The 23,108-nt window shown below is 44.2% G+C and overlaps 1 long non-coding RNA gene across 2 annotated transcripts; it reads right to left on the reverse strand.

Annotated features, from left to right (window-relative positions):
- Positions 1 to 3,854: 3,854 nt before the first annotated feature.
- Positions 3,855 to 23,073, reverse strand: LOC125182418 (uncharacterized). 2 transcript variants are annotated; one of them, XR_010832877.1, is made up of 4 exons: positions 22,989 to 23,073; positions 12,820 to 12,939; positions 9,219 to 9,515; positions 3,855 to 6,331 (listed from the first exon to the last, which is right to left on the reverse strand). It is a non-coding gene; the product is annotated as an uncharacterized lncRNA (long non-coding RNA). The 2 variants fall into 2 exon arrangements; XR_010832876.1 differs by lacking the exon at positions 22,989 to 23,073 and adding an exon at positions 15,556 to 16,183.
- Positions 23,074 to 23,108: the final 35 nt, after the last annotated feature.

Here is a 23,108-nt window from a genome sequence, read left to right on the forward strand (position 1 = left end):
CCTGGTCTGCAGGAGCCCAAATGTTTTTTCAAATGCTTCTGGCAGAAGAAGAGTGCAGAGTCTTTCCAGGCTGCTCTTTATCTGGTGAGATGGATCTCTGTGGAGCTGGGGGAGGGAAGGCTGCTGTTTAAGTTTCTTCATTTTTTTTTTCTTTTCTCTGTCTGCAAGAGTTTAGTTTAAAAAAATAAAATAAAAAAATAGGAGTATGCTGTACTGCAATCACAGGGCTACTGCTCTAAAGCTTTGTGGAGGTCTTCCTCTACCAGGCCATCTTGGACTGCAGTTGGAAGTGCCTCTATGAGTCTTCAAAGCGTTTTGGTGGAACAAGGTTTCTTTTCTCCCTAATAGAAAAGAATGAGCTAGTCTCTTTTCTGTAAATGATCTAAGCAGCAATTTTTTCTTCTTCACTTAGACAAGCAGAGCCGTTTGCTTCAGTTTGCTTTCTTTTCTTTTTTTTTTTTTTTTTTTTTTTAAGAAAATCTGAGGGGGGATTTTCTTTCTTGAAGTATGAAGTGTGTTTCTTAGACATTACAAGCAAGCTGTCACAGACCCTTGGTCTCCCTATGATAATTCTGCACGTTTTTGATGTTATGATTATAGATTTTCAAGAAAGTTCAGGTGATCTGGTTAATCTGTGTTAAACAGACAATGAGTACGGTTTGGGGATGAATTTTAAGTCAATCCAAGGCAGCCTGCCACCAGAAGAAGCAATCCTACCCTCCCTCCTGCTCCTGCCTGGATCTATCACTTTCTTTAAACATGGGCTGATGCTGGTGATTAAAAACAGACCATACGAGAGAAATTTCTGGTTTTCTGAGGGATCAGCAAGCCCATCTAGCTCCTTGTGAGCATCTCACAAAGCCTCAGCCCGCCAAATTCCACCAAAGGGCTGCTGGAGGCATTGATACCCACCACGGCTCACCTTGCCCTGTGCTGAAGGCCACTGCTCCTGTCCCAGGGGCCGGAGAACAGTGTCCGTGTTTCCCCACAAGAAGCTGTGTGCAGGGAGATGCTGCAGGCTCCAAAGCCACGAACTGCACCTTGGCCACCTACACTGTGCGTTGTGCCTGCAAGGTTTGAACCCTGGACTGCTGGTGTGCCTTTAAACATCCTGTAGATTTTATTTGTTGGTGGTCAATATTTACCAGGCAGGCAAGCTGTGGTGTGGGATTCCAGTGTGGAGAGAAAAGGAGAGCATGGGGAAGCTCTAAAAAATTCTTCTTTTTGGTGAAGGGTGCACAGAGGCCAACATGAGCCTTTCTCTGGATTTCAGGGAGCTTTGGATCAGGCCCAAGGTGCATCATTATCCCATGACAGAATAAAGGCACATACCCGTTTTTATGAGAGAAAACTATTCTTTCTCTCCAGTGAAAGGCTGAGATCTGAACACAGCTGCTATTTTGCTCTGTGCAGTGAATCACTTCTGATTCTTAAGTACTGAACCAGTGACATGCATTCCCCCCCCCCAACATGGAGACCTTTCTCCATTATTGTACCATGAGAAGAATATAGTAATTCATGCCGTCTTTATTTTATTTTATTTTATTTTAACTTGTTATTGCTGGAGCTCCTTTCACTTCAAGCTGAAAAGGCAGACATCTGGGGCAGATAGGAATGCTGGCATTATCTTAGAACATGAAATTTCTGGGAATCTCCCTCTTCCCTGGATCCCCGAAAGAGCTGTAATATTCAACCATCTCTTCCAGGCAGTAAGCAGGAAATGCAGGAGTGTCTTTATATGAATGAACACGGAAACATGAGGAAAAAAATCCACCTTCTATTAATGGTTAGGTTGTGGTAGGTTTTCCTCTGAAAGGAGTTGGATGTTTTGCAGGCAGAACTGTCTGTGTAGAGGAAGAAGAACCCACATCTTTTCCCCTCATCCTGGCACATGCTGGGGATTTGAGAGCATCTACGTGATAATTCTTAATATCACACTGCAAGAATGAAGTGAGGCAATTGTAAAGCATTTAGGAGAGAGAAACAGGAGTGATCAGAGGCCGGGGAACCAGGGGTACGAAGAGAGACAGAAAGAATGAGGCTCATTTAGTCTAGAGAAAAGGAGATATAAGGAGACAAATAACCACAGAAAAATAAGGCCAAGGGGGATCTCTGGAGGTTGTCCAATCCATTCCTCTTCCTTGAGACAATCTCTGCAATATCTAAATCACTCCTGATAGATATTTCTTTGACCTGTTCATAAAGATTTCCGCCAGTACACAGTATACAAGCTCCCAAGGCGACCTAGCTTACTTCTCCATGAGTCTCACAATTAAAATATTTTCTTATCAGCTTATTCTGAATCATTCTTACTCCATTTTAAAGTCTCTCATCAGCCACAGTTAAATCCTAACTAAAATCAAACTTTCTATTCTGTTCACCACTCCTGTGTTAAAGGAAATAAGAAGACGTGATTTTTTTTCTTGACAAACCTACAACTTCTGTTATTTCTTTTCTTTACAAAGGTGCTTCCAAACAACTAAATTGCTTGATATTTCCTGGAGCAGAAAATATAGACGAGCTGGAGCATGTAATTCCCATGCTCCTCTGTTTTCCCCTCTTCTGTATGAGGAGTGGTACCACATTTGCCCTTTTCCAGCTTTCTGGTATCTTTCCTAGCCTTTTCTGGCTTCTCAAAGATAACCGCAGGTATCTAAGATCATTTCAGTCCACTTTCAAAATATTCTAGGATGAAGTTCATCAGGTTCAGCCAATTATAAAACATTAAGCTTATCTAATTTTCTGACTACTTCCCTTATTCTATGCTGAACTCCTATCCTTTTTTCAATTCAATTTCTAATCCTGTTAGCCTCCTGCTCTCAACTGATTTTTTAAATGAACACTGGTACAAAAAAAAAGGCTTTAAACACTTCACCCCCTTGGTACCATCTGGTGCTACCTTCCTCTTTTCATCTTCTGATAAATGTATTTGTAGAACAAATTCTTGGTGCTCACTCTTCGTATATGTAAAAGAGATCTGCAAAGAGAAAAGGAACATGCTATTCCTCACAGCCACCAAGGGCAGGACAAGAAATAATGAGCTTCAAGAGGAGGTTAGGCACGAGGAGAAGTATTTTAGCTGTTAGAGCGGCGAAGAACAGGAATGCATTATCTTGGCAGTTTGTAAAATTTTATATGGTTGGCTGTCTTTAAGCACAGGTTACACAGTTAATTTTCAGCATTTTCTGGTGTGTGAGATCCTAGCATTGCTCCTAGCAGGGCTGCTCATACATGTGGTTTAGCCCAGTGCTAATGGGATTGCTGTTGTTATAACTGCCTGAGACATCCCCAGACATGCTCCACAGAAACGCTGAAGTCTGTCGGCTGCACTTTGGAAATCCATAGGTTAGACAACATTTGTCAGGAACTGGGTCAAGGGGTTCTGCCTGTCTATTTTCTACAATTTTGTGATCCCCAAATTCTCAGATATTACAGCTGTGTCCTCTGAATTTATGGTGTCTCTGTAGTGAAATGAACATTGATTTATTTTTTATTTTTTTTTCCAGTTTCATTGCTTCCTTTTACTGAACAGTAGCTCTGAAATTGTACTTTTTAATAGACTTCATAAAAAAATCATCTGCCTTACAGACCAATTAATTAGTGTCTATTAATGTCTAGTCTATTACAGCCACATTATAGTCCTTGCAGGTCATGGAATGATGCTGTGGCAGAGCAGAGAGATCTCCTGCATTGCCTTCTCCTCCTCCAATCTCCAGATCATTCTCCTTTCCTTAAATTTCATCCATCTGTGAAAAGGGAGAACTGAACTGATGGCTGGGTAATTTGCATATGCAAATCTGAACTAAAGAGAAACTCTCATGGCTACAGCATGGAGGCTTCTGTTAAATGTTATAAATTGAAATGCTTTCCTCCCCAAGCTAAAATAAAAAGTGCCCTGGAGGGTATATTTCTGAAGGGTTTGTGACTAACCTGATTAGTCACCCTAAATTGTGATAGATGGAAGGAAAAAGCAGTTGTCAAACAAGGAGGAAATTCCAATAGAAGAGTAAATTTAAGGATGACAGTGATGATAAATTCTTACAAGCCTTAGAAAAGATCAGCCTTTTGTCTAGCTCTCATAAGGACCATTGAGTGCTCACTGTATAATGGGCTGTTGTTTGGATAACTGTAGAATGTGGAGATTGGTTTTAAAAAGAAAAAAAAGCCACCTCATGCCCAGGCTGATCTCAGTTTATTGTGAGCTTCTAAAGCCTGTGACAAACTCATTTTAAGAACTCCCATTCCTCACTGCTCCTGCAGGTGAGCTTGAGACTAGTAGGCCAGGGGATGTACTGCAGGGGAAAATAACACTCAGTTAGACGAATTCAGATTAAAACCAGGTGTAAATTTTGAAAAGTGAGCATTAGGAAAACTCAGCAAAGTTGCTCCTTCATTTTGCCACTAATAATTTTTGATCAATAAGGTCAGAAGTAGTGACTTCTCTCATCTCTTCTAAAGGAGCTTTATTCTGAGGAATTAATGATTTTTTATTTATTTTTATTTTTATTTATATATATATATATTTTATCCATTTATTTATCTGTTTTGGAGATGTGAAGATTCCAGACTCTAGAAGTAAACGTAGCAAGATGGTAAATGAATGATGCTGTCCCAGGGCCTGGTGTCTGTGGTTCTCAGCACCTGAACACATCAATCACATTCTGTTTCCTCAACAGCCTTTTTCCCCCCATTTGGGATAAACCATGCCATCCTATCATAAAACCGCTAAAGGATGCTCAGCACACAAAAGTTTTGGACACTTGTCATATTGGGCAAAATACTTTGAGCATCTCTGTGGAGATCAGGAACACTGCTACAGCCCCCAAAAACCAATTGCCTATCATCTTGCTTATTTAGTCATAAGTAGGAAGGAGAACAAATCTCACAAGAAAAGCCTATTTTTGTGAGATTTCAAGCCCCCCAAAAATGCAGTTTTAAAAGGTGTGTGTGCCCTCATCTACACTTCCTGATAAGCTTATGATATTTTGGCCATTTGCTGGACAAACCAAGACCTCTGAAGGGTACTTTCAAGTCAGTCTGGCTCTCGGCTAGATGGAATAATTGCTCTGCTCCTGCTACTGCATGTGCATTTTTTAACAGTGAATTAAAACAGCATGAATTTCACTCCAACCAAGATTTGGCAAGAGCTGCCCAGAACAGTAGATTAAATCAGTATTTCCCAGACTTCCTGCTAGATGTATCCTTCTCTAATAAAAGCTTTTATATTTGTTTATTGCCTTAGCTCATTTCCACTAAGAAATGTCTCTTTTGTCTAATCATAAATCTTCCAGGACTGTAGTGAGAAGATCCTATATATATATGGACTAGGCTATTGGAGAGATTTTTCTCACATTTAATGTGACAACATTAAACACAAACTATAAAACAGGATCCATGGGATTTCCTCTTACTTTCAAGGACTGACAGTGATGTCTTTTCCCAAGCAAAATTCCTACTGAAGCCAAAAATCTTAGCAAGAAGATCAATGAAAGCCAGTTGTATCTTGGCTTACACGGGAACTGCAGCATCAGATACAGGAATGGCCATCCTGGAGGAAAATGCCTTGCAGATGCTATTTGTAGAAACGTGTGTAGTTCTCACCATCAGCACGTCCTTTTTGTTGCGTTTGATCTGAAAGGCCAGGGAAAATTCCCAGTGATGCTTGCTTTGAGAGGAGGAAGGATTGACAACATTTTAAGGAACATCTGAAATCCCAGTCCCCTAAGTAGAAGGGTATTTAAGGAACAGAGGGTAGCTCTTTTGCTCAAAGACCAAGTCTTTTTTTTGTCAGCATCTCACCTGAAAGTTCTTGCTATCAGCAGCGTCAGTAGACAAAGCAATGAGTGTGCTGGGTTTCCCTCTCTCTCTCTCATTCTCTTACACGGGTATGCTCCCATCCACTGAGCACTTGGCAGGGAAGTTTTCACCACCTAATTCTAGTACCTGTGCAGCACCAAAAGGCCTGTGTTTAGTCCGAATTCTGGTTGTTTCAGCTAATTCTTTTACATCTGACTTGTTGCAGCTATGTGAGAGGAGTGGTGGCAGTTGCACTCTGCAGCTACAATGAGGTGTGACCCATCCAACAATAATATAAATTATTTCCTCATCTAGTCAGAGTTTCCATTACTCCAAGGACATGACAAAATTTGGACATGGAAGATATTTATTAAGTCATCTAGAGTTTCTTTTCCGACCAATGCAGGGCCAGGCCCGCTGGACGGCGGTCACTCTGTCTCCTCACGTACATCGCCGGTTTCTAAATGAACTGCGACCACTTTGGAAAATGACCAGGGCATCACTGCGCAAAGCTAAGTGGAGGCTTCTGCTCACTCTGTAACAGAGAGAAGGAAATATACTTCTTACAAATACAGGCCACAAATCCCTAATATTTAAACAAGTAATGAAGTGCCTTCAAGAGGACAATTTAAGTGTTTCAGGCTTGCTGTACTGGCACCCATATAGCTTTTTAAATCAGAGAATACCCTTCTAAAATACTTTTATCTGTCTCTTATAAACTCTGAAGCATCCTCCTCCCACAAGAGGAGGAACACAACAGAAAAAATAGCAGCACCTGTGCCCTTGGTAAGTACCCAAGACCGTCACATCCACCCTAAAAAGTCATAAACAAGGCAAAATGCCTTGACTCCAACATGTTTGTAAGCCTTCCCCATTTGTGTACAGAGAGGGAGGGTTGCTGCCTGTGCTGACCGGAGGCTTCCCTCAGTCAGATCTAAGCCTGCCAGGTAGATCTCTGTCTGACAAATACGCATCCTCCCTACCGAGTGTGCAGAGGAGATGATACATCCTTGAACAGCACCGTCTTACAACAACATGTCACAAAAGCTAATATTGCCTTTAGCGGTGCATGCATTAGAAATATGGTAGCTGATATGCTAAGTGATTTTTTTAATAGACCTTGTTAAACATGTTAGCTTCAGAGACCTCAAGCTATCTATCACTAGCGTGAGCCTTTTTTTTTCTCTCTCTCTCTTTTTTTTTTTTTTTTTTAAGGCTTAGCAAGATGAAGTAGTTTTTTTTTCTGCAGATTTACCCTACAAATTTATTTTCAATAATACCAGGCCCTTTGGGAGGATGTCCTGTCCACAGCCCTCTTCTATATGACAGTGGAAACTCACAAACATCCCTCCACCAGTAACTGCAGCCGTGATGGGATAGGGGCCTAAGGACACAATGTGTCAGCTTAATTAGGGCAGCTCTGAACTAAACCGAGGGAAGGACCTTGAAAAAAGGATGAGCATGATTCAGAAAGAGCTAGGAATTTTTGAGGAGCTGGAGAAATTAAAAGACAGGAAAATGCAGCCTGCTTTCCTTTTTGTTGGTAAATGCCACCACCTCCTTCCCAACTCACATCTTGATTTAAAGACTCCTTTTTCAGCGTGTTCTAACGCTCTTTTAAAAGGATGTGCAACACTCCTGAGGCTGAAGCACAGCTCTATTTGTATCAGCACAGCACAGACTGGTAAGGGATCTGTCCTCACAGTTTTCAGAGCTAATAGTGTGTTCCTGGGAACACGGTGGGACTGGTGAAATTGTGCCTACACGGGAGTTTTGCAGCTAAACTCAGCGTTAAATTCCAGAATGTTCACAAGTTCTGAGTCAACAGAAAATTGTGAGGGGAAGAGAGTGGGCAAGCAATTCGGGACACTTCTCACCTGGAGTGAGTACATTGGTTGTGTCTAGGGTAAAGTACCCCCTGAAGTTCGGATACCTAGCTTTTCTAGCAATAAGCTGAAGGAAATATTTAGAAATGAAACCAGGAATTGTTTTTAAACCAAACAAACCCACTGGATTCCAGTATAAACCCGTAAGTGGTGTTGGCAGAGAGGATTTACCTCTGGTCCCTGGAATTGTCAATATGCCTTGAAACCACATCATGAAATGAGAGGAAAAGCCACACTTTCCCTGCTAATGCTGACACACAATTAATATAAACTAAGGAGGCTGTTTGGTGTTTGTTCGAAGTGATCCCTCCCCACCGACACAATGAGAGCTAATGAACTAAATCTGAAAACATCAGCATAAGATTTTGACAAATGCGTTGTTTGCCTATTGAGAGGGCAGAAAATGATTATAAATGACAAGCTGGGCTTGTTTTCAGGCATGGACACTCCAGGAGCAGCGGCATTATGGCCTCAGTTGGCTGTTCTCTGTGTAAATGATTTCACACTTCTGCTACTGAATCAATTGGGTGTTTCTCCATTTAAGAATTGCTGAAATAAAATATCTCCTGCTCCACAGTCAAGGCATGTTCTTGGCTCCCAGGATGGATGAAAGGTTTAAACGTATCTGGGTTTTGTATTTAAAAATGAGGTATTGGTCTCAGTGTAGTGCTCTCTTACTATTGGGAGAGCAAAAAATCTAAGCAAATTATTAATAAGCATGCTGGAAACGTAGAATGTTGTATCATAAAATTGAAACAAAAAAGTTGATGTCTTTGTATTCTGGGGAAAAATGAGATATTTACTTAAATATTTTGGCTAAAGAAGTCTGGAGGCCAAAGTAAGGTTAAGGTTCTGGTATAATCTACTGGTTATATGATAGCCTAATGTAAATTAAATTCTGAAATCTTTTATTCCAGCATTTCTTCCAAAGAAGATAATGACCAAGCAGTCATCTCAGAACCTAACTTTGCTTCTTGTTTCTCTGGTCTGCCAGTTCTTGGGCAGAGACTCTGTAACAGCTTAAATTCCCCAATGAGGCAGAAAATGTTATAGAGAGAGAAAGAGCAGGAATAAGAAGAGTTTTGGCTGATTTGCTGCTCCCCATTGCTCAGTTCTGCACACATCTATGCCATTATAAACATAATGAATAATAAATCCAAGCTCATTTTTAGGGCTGCATCCATTGCAAGTATAAATACACAAAGGCAAAGGATTTCTCCTTGGAAAGTCAGCAAGAGGGAGTTTTATGTAATTCTTATGAGACTTAATGAAATGCTGAAGATGAAACAATTCCTATTTTGCCTTCATGGAAGCAGACTTAAGTGAAATGGTACCTTTCATTCCTCTTTACAGAAGGAGGTTCAGAGCATCAGCAGGTGGGCAGATTTAAATCAGCAAAGTGCAAACCTCACAAAGATTGGTGTCTAGGCTCAGTGCAGGAAAGCCACATGAAGTTTGGATGCTCTTACAAAACTCCAAACTGCTTATCCTGAAGCTAGGAGTGGTTCCACAGCTTTGCCCAACCTGCACACTCACAGTGGCTGGTTTTCACTTTGGGTACTCCTCTTGATCGTGTTGACCCAGCAAAGCAGACCTCCAGCTCTAGCCCCAGGCGTGGGGTTGCACACATCATTCCAGCTCCATGGGGAGGCTCTTGAGCCAGCAGCAGCCCCTCTGGTACCAAACGCCTCACCTGTTGCCATCCCCACTGAGGAACAGTTGATGGGATCCATGGGATCAATGCTCAGGCCAGATCCAGATTGCAGAGTGTTACCAGGACCGTTTCCACCCCACCTGAAGTTTCCAGAGAACTAAATATCTGGTTTGGTAAACCTACAAAAACATTTTAGGGAAAAGAAGATTCAGGTTCATTCAAAGAGTGAGTAAAGCTGTGTGCATGTGCACGTGCGTGTTTGTGCACACGTGCTGTTGAGTACGATTCACAGCACCCAAGTTAATGGTTAGACCCCGTGCGATGCTCACCCAACAGTGCCATAAAAGTTGGTCACTAAAACAATGTTCTTTGCCAGCGGTCCTCCAATCCAATCCATGGTTCGAGTCTGACTTCCAATTAAGCAATTAATAATGATCAAAAATATACTGAAAAATTAAGATCACTGAAGTAATACAACTCATTTGTGTCTTTTTAATATATTATATTCCTTCTTGGACTTTTCAGAAGCTTATAGTTTCTGCTTTTATAAAAGGGAGTTTATTATTGCGCCTGCCTTGACTGATTTTTTAATTTATTTTATTTTTGGGGGTACAAATTGAGAGCTGTTTCATTTTTTCCCTCTTCTAAGGAAAACATTTTTTCCCTTGAGTATGGGAAACATGACAGGTGTCCGAATCCTATTGAAGTCTGTGTGCCTAATTATCCTCAGATTCCTTTGCAAAACCTACTGCTAATGTTTACAACCTCCCCTCTACTGGCACCTACCACTGCATTTTCTTCATGGTCTCAAAGCACTCCATTAAAAAAGGTTAAATCATTATTTTCCTTTTTGTATGCAAGGAAATAGAACTGTTAAGACACTTAAGAAGGAGAGATCCACCTTTCCTGTCCCCGTCCTGATTTCTGTTCAGTTCTTTTGTCCATACATTTTCTACCACTGGCATCTCTTTTGCTATCTGCTTAACATGGAAGCTTGTCATCTGCAGAAAATCTTCACTAATTTTTCGTCAGGGAAAATTTTTGTCTTTCCAGAACTTCTGTATGTGTTTGCTCAGGTTTAGGTCAAACAAAACCAAGCACGGCTTTACAAGTAACTAAATAGTGGGAGCAGGCTCTTGGGAGGAGGAAATCCATGTCATATCCAAAGGATCCAATGCTGGCTACCAACTGGTAGTGCACAGCAGTAGACATGCCCTAAGAGACCTTCCTAAGGTCTCTCTGCACTCTGCAAGCCACTGACCAAGGAGGCCTGGAGAAGAAGCGTGCTTACCCTCCATAGACCCCTGTAAATCAGGATGCCGAGTTATATAAGGAACATCCTTCTTTACACGCTCTGTGTACTCTGTTTCTGGCATGCAGAGCAGCTTGTGTTGGCTTCCCTGAACAGACACACCGTAGCATCCAACACCCAAGCTAAGAAACACGAACTTTGCTTAGCTTTAGATAATCTAAATGAAGCTACTAACATGCCATTTGCAGGAGAATTAGGAGAATAACATACTGGGAAGGTTTGGCAGAACCTTTACACATGCCAGAAATCCACCGAGTTTGATGCGAGCTGTTCTACTCCGTGCAATGTGTCCTGGATACCCTGGTACTGCCCAGAAGAACAGAGATGAAAATCTCTTGGCTTGACCCTCAGACACGATCCTATAGCCCACAGACCAAACTCTATCTCGACAAAGATATAACTAAGGGAATAATTTTTTTTTTTCCCAGCAAACTTCATGCTGTTTCTTACCATTGTCTGTTGCCTCAGGTTCCGACACAGAGTCCATTTTCTTACACCCTCCTTTAGCCATGCAAAGCAGGCACAGCAAAGCGCGCAATGAAATGCTAGCATCTTTTCAGACCAGTGGTTCTGAACCCCCTTGAGAAATCCATAAATGCCCTCCCTGGAATATTGAGCAGATAATGCTCCCTCTTTCCGCCTGCGGTGTTTTGAAAAATGTAGCCCATAAAATGTGTCTGACATTGTACAGCGAGCTCAGCTTCCCTGCGAACGCCGTGGCCTCCTCGGGGTGAACACGGCTCCCATTGTTAGCCCTGACTTGCTGAATACAGCGAGGCACGACAAGATTTCTATGCCTTGCACAGCGATAGCACATGACTTGGAAGGGAACTTCTCGAGGAAAGTATGTTTGATAAGTCATAAAACCTTCCTGGAGATACATGCTGAATGCTGTGTGTGTGTATTATAGCTGGCACTGTTAACAACACCTATTGCTAAGCTTGCATGATGCTTTCCCAAACAAGACCTAGTTCAGTTGCTTATAACATATTTGATCAGGCTTTAACAGTTTGGGCAATTTTTTTTGTTTGTTTTGTTTTGTTTTTCCATGCAGATTAGTTGCTTCAGGAAGAATATATATTGGAAATTTCTGCCAAGACAGATTTTTATTTTTTATTTTTTTTTAGAGTGGGTTTACAGGAAAATACATTATTTTTGCCCCTGTTAAATCTTATGAGGATTTTATTGAAAAACTCTTTTCTACCTCATTGCTTTGGTATTTGTAGGGATGTTTCTGTTCTAGAGATATACCTTTTTCAATATTGTTGTTAACCCTCTCTTCCTTCCCCTTGCACTTGGGCCAAATCGTGAGCTTGTTAAAAAAGAACAATCTCTGCAGACATGCTAGAGTTTGGCAAAGGACGTCTCAGGGGTTGGGCAGGAATTTCCCTATAAATACATCAGCAGAGATGTTCTGGGAAATGCAAAGTTCTCCTTTCTGCTGCCCAAGCAAGGTCAGTGCCCAGAGGAGTGCTAGAGAGATTTGGGAAGAAACTGTGGCTTTCAGAGAACTCGTGCTCTGCTCTCTTTTTGGGATAGAGGACTTCCACTTCCTGAGGACAGAGCTTTAGCCATGCTGTCCACAGCTGCTTGGAGGTCTCTGATTGCCTTGCTAGTGAGCCGTGGTGTTGAGCCATGTCCTCTGGACCCATGAGGCTGAAGGGATGGAGATGTCATCAGCACAGCATGCCCTGCAATTCTAGCACCAAGGAGGGATCTTCCTACCTTCCAGTCCCACCTGGCTCTCACTGACAGGGCTGCCCCTGGTGGGACTGACCATGTTAGCGGTCACCACCAGCAGGGTGGCCCATGGGCAATTTGTCTCTGTTATTGTCTTTGTGACTGTCGAAGCCTGCACCTCCAGGTGCCCCGTCGGCCTGGGGCTGGTCACACAGCACTTCCCTGTCCTGCTGCAAAACCCACCCGCAGCACCGACAGCAGAGATGCTCACATCCCATCCCCTCCAACACCAACCCCTCACCCATCCCCACTTCTCAAGCAGGAACACGCAGCAGTGTAAGATGAGCTCAGGAGGGTCAGGGCTAGCCTTTGTTTCACCTCCAATCCATTACTTCGCTTCCCCCCCTATCTCAAGTCCATAACCTTTACCAGCAATGGAACGAATTGCATGAGAAAGTTCATGGGATGGCAGGAACATCTGGGCCACATACTGTACGTGCCACTGTAAGTTAACCTCTCGCATGCTGTCAGATGCTGTGCGAAAGTATGTCAGGGACACAGCTGTGCGCAGGGCTCCACACGCACGCACGGCTCCACTGGGCAGGAGCCACCTAAGGATGGAAGAAAAGAGAGAAAAGAGATGAGAGAGAAGAGGAGAGGATGGGAGACAGGAGGCGGGGGGAAGGCAAGGTGAAACCTGATGATTTTTTGCTGAAGGGATGATGCTCTGCAGCCAGTCAGTGCAACAAATCTTCCCCTGCACACCCTGGAGTGCAATGTCACTTCCCCTCGTGAGCCAGATTTGGTTTCAATGGAGACAAAGGGGTCAAGATGCAGTGGGAAATGGGAAGGAGGGATGGGAAGGGAAGGTGCAAAGGGAATAAGAGTCTCAGAGCACTGAGTTTTTGCAGGCTCTCTCCGACCCACATAATCAGCAGGGCTCAAGCTGACAGCAGGGGATTTAAGCACTTATAGGGGGAGCTCAGCTGGGCGTCTCAAGGGAAAAAGGGCTGGGAAATACAGTTCTGCAGAAAAGGCTAAGAGAGAGAAAAGAGCTGTTAAGCAGGAAGAGAGACATCTGCAGCATAGCTGTTCATTTGGGTTACTCTCTGCTCTGATCTGGCAATGGAAATGAATGAGCAAATGTTTTCAGCAGCCTGATTCTCTTGAGAAGAGTGAACTGAGAAGGATGCTGCCCACAGGACAATGTCCCTGATTTAGTTTTCCATGCCTTTTAGCCTAACGTGACAAACTGGGCCAGGAGGGATGCAGAGAGGTGAAAACCAGGGCACGGCTCCTGAGGAGGGACCCTACAACAAGGCCACTCACGAAATGGTGGGCCACTGCAGCTTATCGCTGGAAGGAGACGTTCTCCATCTCCCAGCCAGACAGACACAGGACAATGTGTATTTTGGTGTCAGAGCTCCATAACACAACCAAAGCATGTGAATTTTGACAGATAAATGATTATTTAGTTAAGGATGTAATCAACAAACAGTCCTGTAGATGTGTTCTGAGAAAACAAACATCTTCAAAGAAGGGAAAATATCTGCAGAATCTCTGAAACCTGCTTTCCCCACTGAGACTGCACCCTGGCTGGAGGGAAATTCCCATTTCTCTCAACAGCAATAGCAAAGGGCGATGCTCATGCCCTGGTGCTGCCCACTAGCCTTTTGTGTATTACTTGGTATCCTCTGCATTTTGATGTCTCCTGGAATAACTTCCTTGCAGAAAACAATAGGGCTGAAGAATGGGGAAAGGAAGGAGAGGGTGATCCAAGTTTTTTTTTTTAAACAACTAACTCTATTTCAATAAGGCTTTGGGTTTTATGAAGCCCCAAATCTTCGAAAACTATGTATCATTTCAAACACATTAAAAGATATTTAGCAGTTTTATTACTCATTTAAACATGTCTTTAAAAATATATACCTTCAAAAGAATAAGTTCATATGTGCTATTGAGTATCCGCTATGCAAGGGTTTACCAAGCGAGTTTCCCAGGTACAGGATTTTCCTGGCATTTCTCTGCTGTAACAGTAGTATAAAACTCGTAAATGCTTTACATGCAAACTTTGCAACAGCGCTAGACAAAGACAGCACTAAAAGAATTTACCCCCACACACGCACATGCACGATTAATTTCCTGCTTGTAAAGCAAATGAATGCTTTATTACTTGTCCTTTCTGCAGCTCAAATAACTCCACAATGCTCATTAAAACTGACTTTTTCTACCTAGCACATTTCAAAGCAACAGAATGAAAGTGCATGGTGACCACAGCCTGTCGAGGAGGACGACGAGGGTCTTTGGAAGTAGGAGCTTAGAAGCACAGCAGGCCCAGGGTGCATGCCCAGGCTAGGGGGGCCCAAACTATTCTAAATATTTGTTTCTTTCCTGAGAATTTTGGTCTGACCTAGCAAACAGGACTCCCACCTGCCTGTGGGTCAGGCCAGCACTCCTTGCTGCACCAGCTGTGACCTAATCCAGGCTCGCTGACTAGCTTTTGGTCTCAGTCACTCACTGCTACTGTAAATGTGTTCTGCTTGTTGGTGGGGTCAGCCAGTTTTGGTGCCACAAGATGGGAAGTAATCCATTTAACAAAAGCAACACATTTTTATAGCTTCTGGAATCACTTCCGTTGCAAAAACAATAGGGTGAAGGAGCAGGAGGGGGTAGCCCTAAGACATTTTGCAAACAATGGACCTTTTCTTTCAGTGGGGCTTTAGGACTTTATAGGACCCCAACTCTACCAACATTACATATTCCAAAATATGTTTAAATATATTTCATGCTATTTAGAATTTATGTTTTCTATTTGTTTATGTTGTTTGCAGTGGTCTTTACTGGTGCAACATGAATGCATCAGGTACAGATTCAATTTCCCACCAGGAGAACCCCAAACAACATCACCAGGACCTCGTCACATCCACAGCCCTGATGCAGTTCCTTTGCAGAGGTTTGGCTAATGTAATCATGCAGACAACTGTGTTGACTTAAGAATCATTTGATATTGTAATAATAGAAGCAATTATTTTCCTCGGCATCAGGGTGACCCAACTTTGGAGGAATACCTCCAAAAGCCTTTAGACCTCTGTGAACCATCCCAACATGGTTGGTTAATATTCAGTCGAACAAACAGAAAGCACAGAACAAAATCAACTATTAATGAACATACTTCTGCTCATTTTTGTTCCATTCTTGGTTACTCCTGTATAAACCAGGACATTTACCTGGCCTGAGGTGAGGGCAGCAGGGTGGCGGACAGCCTTCTGCTCCGGATGGGCACAGCATGGAAGGGCTGATAACCAAACAAAGCCCTTGTTAACATCTGAAGCTCAACAAATATTTCCACTTGAGGTGGGAAATTATCTGAAGGAGGTGGGGGGAATAAAGCAGAGTAAAACAGATTGTGTCCACCTGGGGCTTCTCTTGGCTATACCTCACCTGGGAATAACAGCCTCCATACAGGGAGCTGGTGTGAGGCAGACTACATTATGCCTAGTGGCTTAATCCGGATTAAACACATTTTGCCACATGCCACAATTACTACTATTGCTCTTACTGCTGACTTTAAAACTCCTCACTCCAACACTGCATGATCTAGGGCTGAGAGATCTGGAATAACGTGCTCTTATTCTGGCATATATGAGCATGCACACAAGGAATTAATTCATCAGTAGTTAATCTGGAATGATGCCATGGGTAGGCAACTCCCCTTCCTGGGAATGTGACAAATACTGGGTTGGGGGGAAGGCTGTGAAGTATCTTTAATTCTCTTTTCCCCTATTCCCTGTATTCTGCTGCAGCTCTATCCAGCCTCCAACATGAGTGAAGGGGAGTTTGAGCAGCAGCTGTTTCCTCCAGTACCCAATGCGCTCTGCAAAAGACACTGTAATTGCATCGCCTGGCTATCTGGGGCTGAGGAGAAGGGATAAAGTGGAGGTCCTGCAGAAAAACACAGCCATGCCTAGCGAGGTTGTGGGGCAGCCCTCGCAAGAGGCATGCTCAGGGGCTGCTTTCTGCTCAGCTGCCGGCCGCCTTCCGCTGCCAGAAGTGCTGCAGGGAGGGCCCCAGCATAACCGAGAGCTGCCTCTGATTTTCCAGCCGGGTGGTGGCTGGCGGCATATTGCTCGAAATGGCCACCGAAGCCTGTGCCTGGCTAAGGAACAAGCCCGTTGTTACGGGGACGGTTTTTTTTTCCAGCGTCTGAAGCATGCTGGGTTCATCTGCTCCTGGATGGTGGTGCTTGGGAGGTTGTTTTTTTTCCTTCCCTGCCCTGGCTGTTTTGGAAGAATCCCAGGAAGAAACTGCAGTGTTGGTGTGCAGGCAGTCGGCTCTATCTCTGTTTACAAGTCGAGGGGGGCTTTTGTGCAAAGCTACCTACCTCCCTGCAAGGGAAGTCTGCTAATACAATGGGAACCTAACAGACTGCATCTGTTTTGTCTTAGTCTAAAGCATTCCTTTCTGGTGCTAACTGGGAACAATTTAGCTGGAATTTCCAATTGAAATGAGCTTTTTAACTTCTATATTGATGATTTAAGTTGTTCTCAGGCAGGGGATCTGCCGTATATTTTACAAATAGACCAAGTCAAATCTTGATGTTTTTACAAGGTTTTGCTCAGACCAAATCTATTTATTTTTCTAAAGTACTTCTCTTTTGCTCAAAACACAGATTTCAGCGCAATGCCACACAGGGTACCTGGTTACAGCCTGTGCTGGAAGAATTGGGATTTCATTCAGTGTGAAAGGGTTGAGGTGGTGAGCAAAGGAACAGACCTGGAAAACCCTGCCCTAGAAAAATGTTTAGCTGCATCTGCGGTTAAGCGCAACACAATTTGAGCAAAGAGCACAACTTGTAAGGTCACTTCTGCAAGATCTGTCACGCTAAAGGCAGCAAACATGCCCTTGTGCCTCACTTCATGGCCCATCAGGGGACCCAGCTGGGGCAGGGGAAAGCCCCCCGGAGTATTCCTGATTAGGACAACTCAGGAGAGGCTCAAACACTGCAGAGCACCGTCTGCTTAGAGCCTCTGTGCAGAATCAGGCCCCTACCAGTGAGAAAACACCTGGCCTTGGAGCTGAACTGGGGCAAAATATGGGTTGAAACTTACTGCCACTGAGTTCAGTAAGGCTCTTTAAAGTCAAGCAAGCCAGTAAGCCTTCGCAGATGGGTGGCTGAGAATACAGCACAGCTCCTATGTGATAGAAAAGGAATGGACATCACAGGCTTCAGGTGATCTGCAATACATCAGTTTGGGTAAAAAGGGGATATAGCAGGCTTGTAAGAATAAACAAGAATACAAGTGGGCCTCCACTGAGTGAGTCAAAGAGCTTGGGAGGTGCCTTGTGGCACCTCGGCTGCAGGTGCAACTCGGGGCTCTTGCCACAGCAGGACCTGGAGGCGCCGCGAGGAGAACCCGAGGGTCTGCTGGGGAAACCCGTGTCCAGGGTGTCCAGGGCTGGGTGAGGCTGCTCCTCGAAACCAGACAAAGCCAACGGCTTGAAGGGCTTCCTTCTCCCTGCTCTGCAAGCCCCTCTGCCCCTTGGAATCTCGCAGCTTTTCCTCCCTACTTTAAGTTGGCTTTGGCGCACCAGGCACGAGCTGCTGCCCTGCCAAGGGGCAGATGACTGCAACCAGGATCCGTGCTTAAAAGCCAGAGGGTCCGAAGGCCACCTCGCCTCCACGTTGCACCGGGACCTCGCTGCAATGACTTCTGCAGCTGTGCCAGAAAGTCCCAGGCCCCTGCCTAATTCACTACCCACATGTGCAGAAAAAAAACAACTTCCTGTTGCCAGAAAAATTAAATAAGTCATAGGCATCAATCACTCCGTAACATGCACATTTTTATTCTCAAACAACTTCATTTAGCTTGTTTTAATATAGAACAGCCTGACAGAAACAATGCCTCCTAAATAGCTGTATGGGACTCTTTAGTCAATAGTACATACAGTAAATATTTATTATAACGTAACACAGGTTCTGTTTGTTTCTGTTTGTTTTTGCTTTTTATACTTTGCATTTGATGTGAGTGGGAGACACACCAAATATTGTAAATATTTATAAAGTATTCAGATTTGATATTATTTGCTCAGGTACAAATGGCTCCAGTTACTAGACTGTCACAAATGAGAAAACCACAAATACAGAGCAGCACTGAATGAAAACACAGTGGAAACATGACATAACCACATCTACGGACGGCAGTAAACATCCTTCACAAGAGGGAACTAAATAAAGGTGCAAATATCTTTTTAAAGAGCTGTTTTGGCAGATATTTTGGAGACATCATTTTAGTGATGGGGTTTTTGTTCCCCACCTTCTAAGCGTCACAAAAATATCTCAGGTCTAAACTTACTTGCAATTAGCTGCTGGCTATTTTGTTTTTAAAGAAAGCCTAACACAGTGAGTACAGATAGATGGATAAGATGAGATGGGTTTCTTTTTTAAGACATTCAGTCTTGGTTTGCAAAATAAATATCCCGTTAGAGATATTTATTCTGCCTGGAGAGAAGTGAATTTTGTTATTCATTTAGGACCGACAGGAAGGGCATGGGCTATGGGGGCGCTATCAGACCTGTCCTTCTAGTTGTTGGTAACCTTAGTGATTCACTCCATCTTTGATGGCCACACATCTTTTACCATTCCAAGCGATCCCCTTGAGGCTAGGGTTGAAACAGAGGATTTGGCACAAAGCTCTCCGATCACGATGGTGGGGCAGGGACAGGAGAAGGCTGAACTCAAAAGGGAGACGTGGGAGAGGAGGAGGGACAGCCAGCAGGCAGGCAGCCAGCAGTGCTTTCCTATGTGCCCCAAAGAAACCCAGAAAGGAAACAAACGCCCAGCTGATGAACACCTACGTTTCTGTGGCCACTTTCGTCTGAGCATCCCAAAGTGCATTACTAAGACGCACCAGCATCACTTGCCTGATTTTACCAGTGGGACAAACCAGTGCCCATGGGGTTCAGCCTGGCCTGTCTCTACCAAAGCCCAGCACTGCTGGGGTCTTGCTTTGCGCATCCATCACACATATTTGTGTCCACAGTTTTCATCAGCCACAACTCGGAAGGATTTTTCTGAGGCTGGTGGATGGGTTGGCTTGAATTATAACCTAGGGTCTGAACTGCAGACAAAGTTTTGGTCTGTGTTTTATTCTGAGCTATATGCCCAGTGCTAGCTTCTCTTTTAAACTTGCTACAATCAATATTTTTTCCTCACCGATCACACTTGATATATCATTTATTTCCATGGAATAACCCCTCTGGATAAAACATGATGAAGTAAATACTGGAGACAAACACAGAAAACATCTGGAATATGTTTTTCTCTCCAGCTGATTCATCATTTCAAAATGTACTTTAGGCTGAACTGGTAGCCCAAACAGGACTAGGTTTTGATCATTTTTTCCTCCTTTTTTGTTATTTTTTTTTTAAAATATATAATAAAGCTCTCTTTTCCCCTCACCAGAAACTCTTGTTTTAGTTTTCCCCATGACATAGTCATGGTAATGTATTATTGGCATGGCCTGTAGTTCAAGGTCATTGGCATTATTTTTTTTTTCAAATGTATCCTTTACACCATCCAAAAAAGAAGTTAATAACAGCATTAAAACCACCTGTGAACAGTCATTTAAATGCCACGTTTAAATTAACGATAAGTAATCTACACCTCCAAAAAATCCTGACTGACTGGTGGGTTCGCTTTCTCCCTTCCAAACTATGGGCTAGGCACTAAAAATAAAGTGAAATAACACTCAGGTGCTAAACAGATTATGACTCACAGCTGGAGGCAAAGAAATTGCAACTCTATCCCAATTACACTAATTTAATTGGGTGTTAAAAAAATCCTGGGTTCCCAACAGTAGTAGCCAAAGCAAGGTTGTAGACATCTAACAGGCAAGGGAGCCATCTCCGAGTTGTTGGTTTTCTCTTTAATTTTTGTCTGGTGCTGGGAGAAATGCCTGCCCAAGCAAGAGCCCTTTCATGTGAAGTCAGTACTTAACAATAATGTTTCTCTAAGCAGCAGAGAACTCCTAGCCCCACTTGACACTTGCTACTGCTGGCGAGGAGGGGTGGCTTGCCCCCGGCCTCCTCCTGCGTTGTCCCTTCCAGCATCCCCTCCGTCCTCCCCTCCATCCTCCATGCCTGTGATGCTGGAGGTGCAAGGAACAACATGTTTTTTGGCAAAAAGGGGGACAAAGGGCAGCAGGCCACTGGTGGCACACCAGGCTCTATCACTTTTGGGCATGAGGGCATCAGTGCTTCCTTGTCCTGCCCAGAAAACAAAGGTGAAAGCACTAGGAAGGGTCCAAGCACCAAAAGCAAGTATGCCTGGCCATGCTGGGACCCACACGTGAGTGTCCCCAGCCCATACTACAAGAGCCTGCAGACAAAGATGAACCTTGCCAAGCCCCGAAGGGGTTTTGAGGACCTTTAAAGCAGGCAGGTGTGGGCACTGTGTCTTGCTGTGGCCCTGCCAGCCTGGGAGCTGGAGAGCAGTGTGCTGAAGGCAGGATGCGCCCTCCCGCTGGGTGGAAGAAAAGGGAATTACTTCCTCCTTGGGAATACCCTCCTGAGGCTTTTTCCTTCCCCTTTGGTAAGGATGAAAGAAACATGGTCCACCTCCTGTGCAGAAGAGCTTCCATCCCTCCCCAGCCCTCCTCTCCTTCCTCTCGGCCTCCTGAAAGCAGCGAGCTGAGGTGGGGGGAGTCAGCAAGGCAGCGGCGACGGCTTCGGCGAGGGGACGGTGGCTCAAGGGCAGCGGGGAGCTGGGACACCAGCTGATGGAGCCCCCCTCATCCTGCACGTCTCCTCCCCATGGCCTGGGGAGCCCCCACAAGCGTCACCCCCATGGCTTGTAGGGAGGAGCGTGTTTGAGGGGTCGCCACTCAAAAAATACACCGTGCAAAGGTTGCTCTGGCCTTGCCTGTCGTGGGTTTGGCAGCGTGCCTCTGTCCGATTCCAAACCACCTCCCACCCGCGGCCCACGCGTCAAAGGGAAGCCTTCGCTCACCAGCTGAAGTTGCAGACCTCGTGGTGGCAATTTCCATCATGCCCGATGCTTCTCCTTCAGCCCAGGGCTTGGATTTAGGGAAAGGGAACAACCCGACATCAATTCTTTCTTTTAGAATATAAATAGCAGCGATCAAACTTTCGGCATCGCTGTCTAAGGGGAATAAATAGCTTCAGGCCAAATGTTTTAGAAACCTCACAAATAAAAATTACAGTAAGGAAAAAAAAAACCACATTCTAACGGGATACATCTAATGCAGAGACTCTGGTAAGGAACGATTTATAAATAGGGGCTGCCAGTACAGATGCAGAATTACAGACTGATGGCCAGCAAAGACCTACGGGTCCATACCCTGGCACTGCCAGCTCGCCCCTGATGCTCGCACAGCCCACGGGGCAGTTTGGGGGGGGTCTGGGTGGCCGACATCTCCCACCCATGCCCAGCTTTTTCCCTCCGCTCCTCATTTTCCCCTTGTAACGACGGCAGGATTGGTTTTTTCGGACAAGCGAGCCGACAGCCGGCGAGGACCAAAACTCGCCGCGGGCAGCAATAACCCGGCGAGCTCCTTTCAGCACGGCCGCGGCGCTGCGCGGGTGGGCGCGGGGGCTGCGCGGGTGGGCGCGGAGCGCGGCGGCGGGGGCCGCGCGACGGAAGGTGGCAGTGCTGCACAACGCTGAGCCGCCACGCCGGGCGGCTCTGCCTAGATAAAGCACCGCACTCAGCGTTTGTTTGTAATTCCTGAGGTCTGGGCTAACAAGTTTAACCGTATAAAAATGCTTTTTCTTTTTTTTTTTTCCTTTTTTTTTTTTTTCTTTTATTGCATAGAGCAAGCTGAAATTAAGGGAAAAGCAGGGAAATCATTTAAGAAAACAGCAATGAGGAATACAAATATAGATGTGGTCGGTTTTATGCAGGCACACAAAACCTAAAGAAGAAGGAAACCTTCCATCGACATCAGCTGAAAATGCAAGAATTCTCACACATTGTTGTATTGATTCTCATACCTATACATGCAAAATATTTTTTCTGAAATATTCAAAAAAATATTTTAAATGTATGAATAAAAACTTCCATAGGCTACTTTCACACTGATGCATTCCTTCCACATTTTTGTTATTTACAAAGCCCTTTTGGTGCCTTTTTTTTTGTTGTGTCCATCGCCCCCCCCCCCCCCCCAAGTACTGTTACAGCATCCGTATATTTTCTTTCACAAATAACGGACAGTACACATTCCGAGTAAGGAAGGAAAACATTCTTGACTCCGTTTGCTTCCTACAGTGATCCAATTAAATACATGACCCACCAGAAAGAGAATGATTTTTCGTTAGTTTTCAACTTCCCAAAACAACTCCAGTGATAATAATAATAATAATAAATCTTATCCTTCAAAAAAAAAAATCAGATTTCTACTTCGTATTCAGTTTACAACATTCAATAATCATAAAAGCTGCTTTAAAAAAAGAACAGGGGACATTAACTTTCCAAACTTAAAAACATATAGAGAGCGTATAATTGTATTTCCACTATATTATAGTTCACTATTATTTTATCTGAGATATCACGAGGACAATAATTTAGGGCCTGATCCCGTTAGCCTTTCCTCAGAGAAAAGCTGTTCCCCAACATATTTTCCCCTGACCCTCGGGCATTTACCAGGGTGCGGATTTCGGTGGTGGAGGAGTTGGGGGCAGAGCCGGAGGCCCCCAGGCACGAGAGGTGCTGGGGCCGACTGGGCCCCACCAGCCTGGTTCAAAGCACCCCAGGGACACCAGG

The sequence above is a fragment of the Anser cygnoides genome, chromosome 7, assembly GCF_040182565.1.
Source record: "Anser cygnoides isolate HZ-2024a breed goose chromosome 7, Taihu_goose_T2T_genome, whole genome shotgun sequence".
NCBI lineage: Eukaryota > Metazoa > Chordata > Aves > Anseriformes > Anatidae > Anser > Anser cygnoides.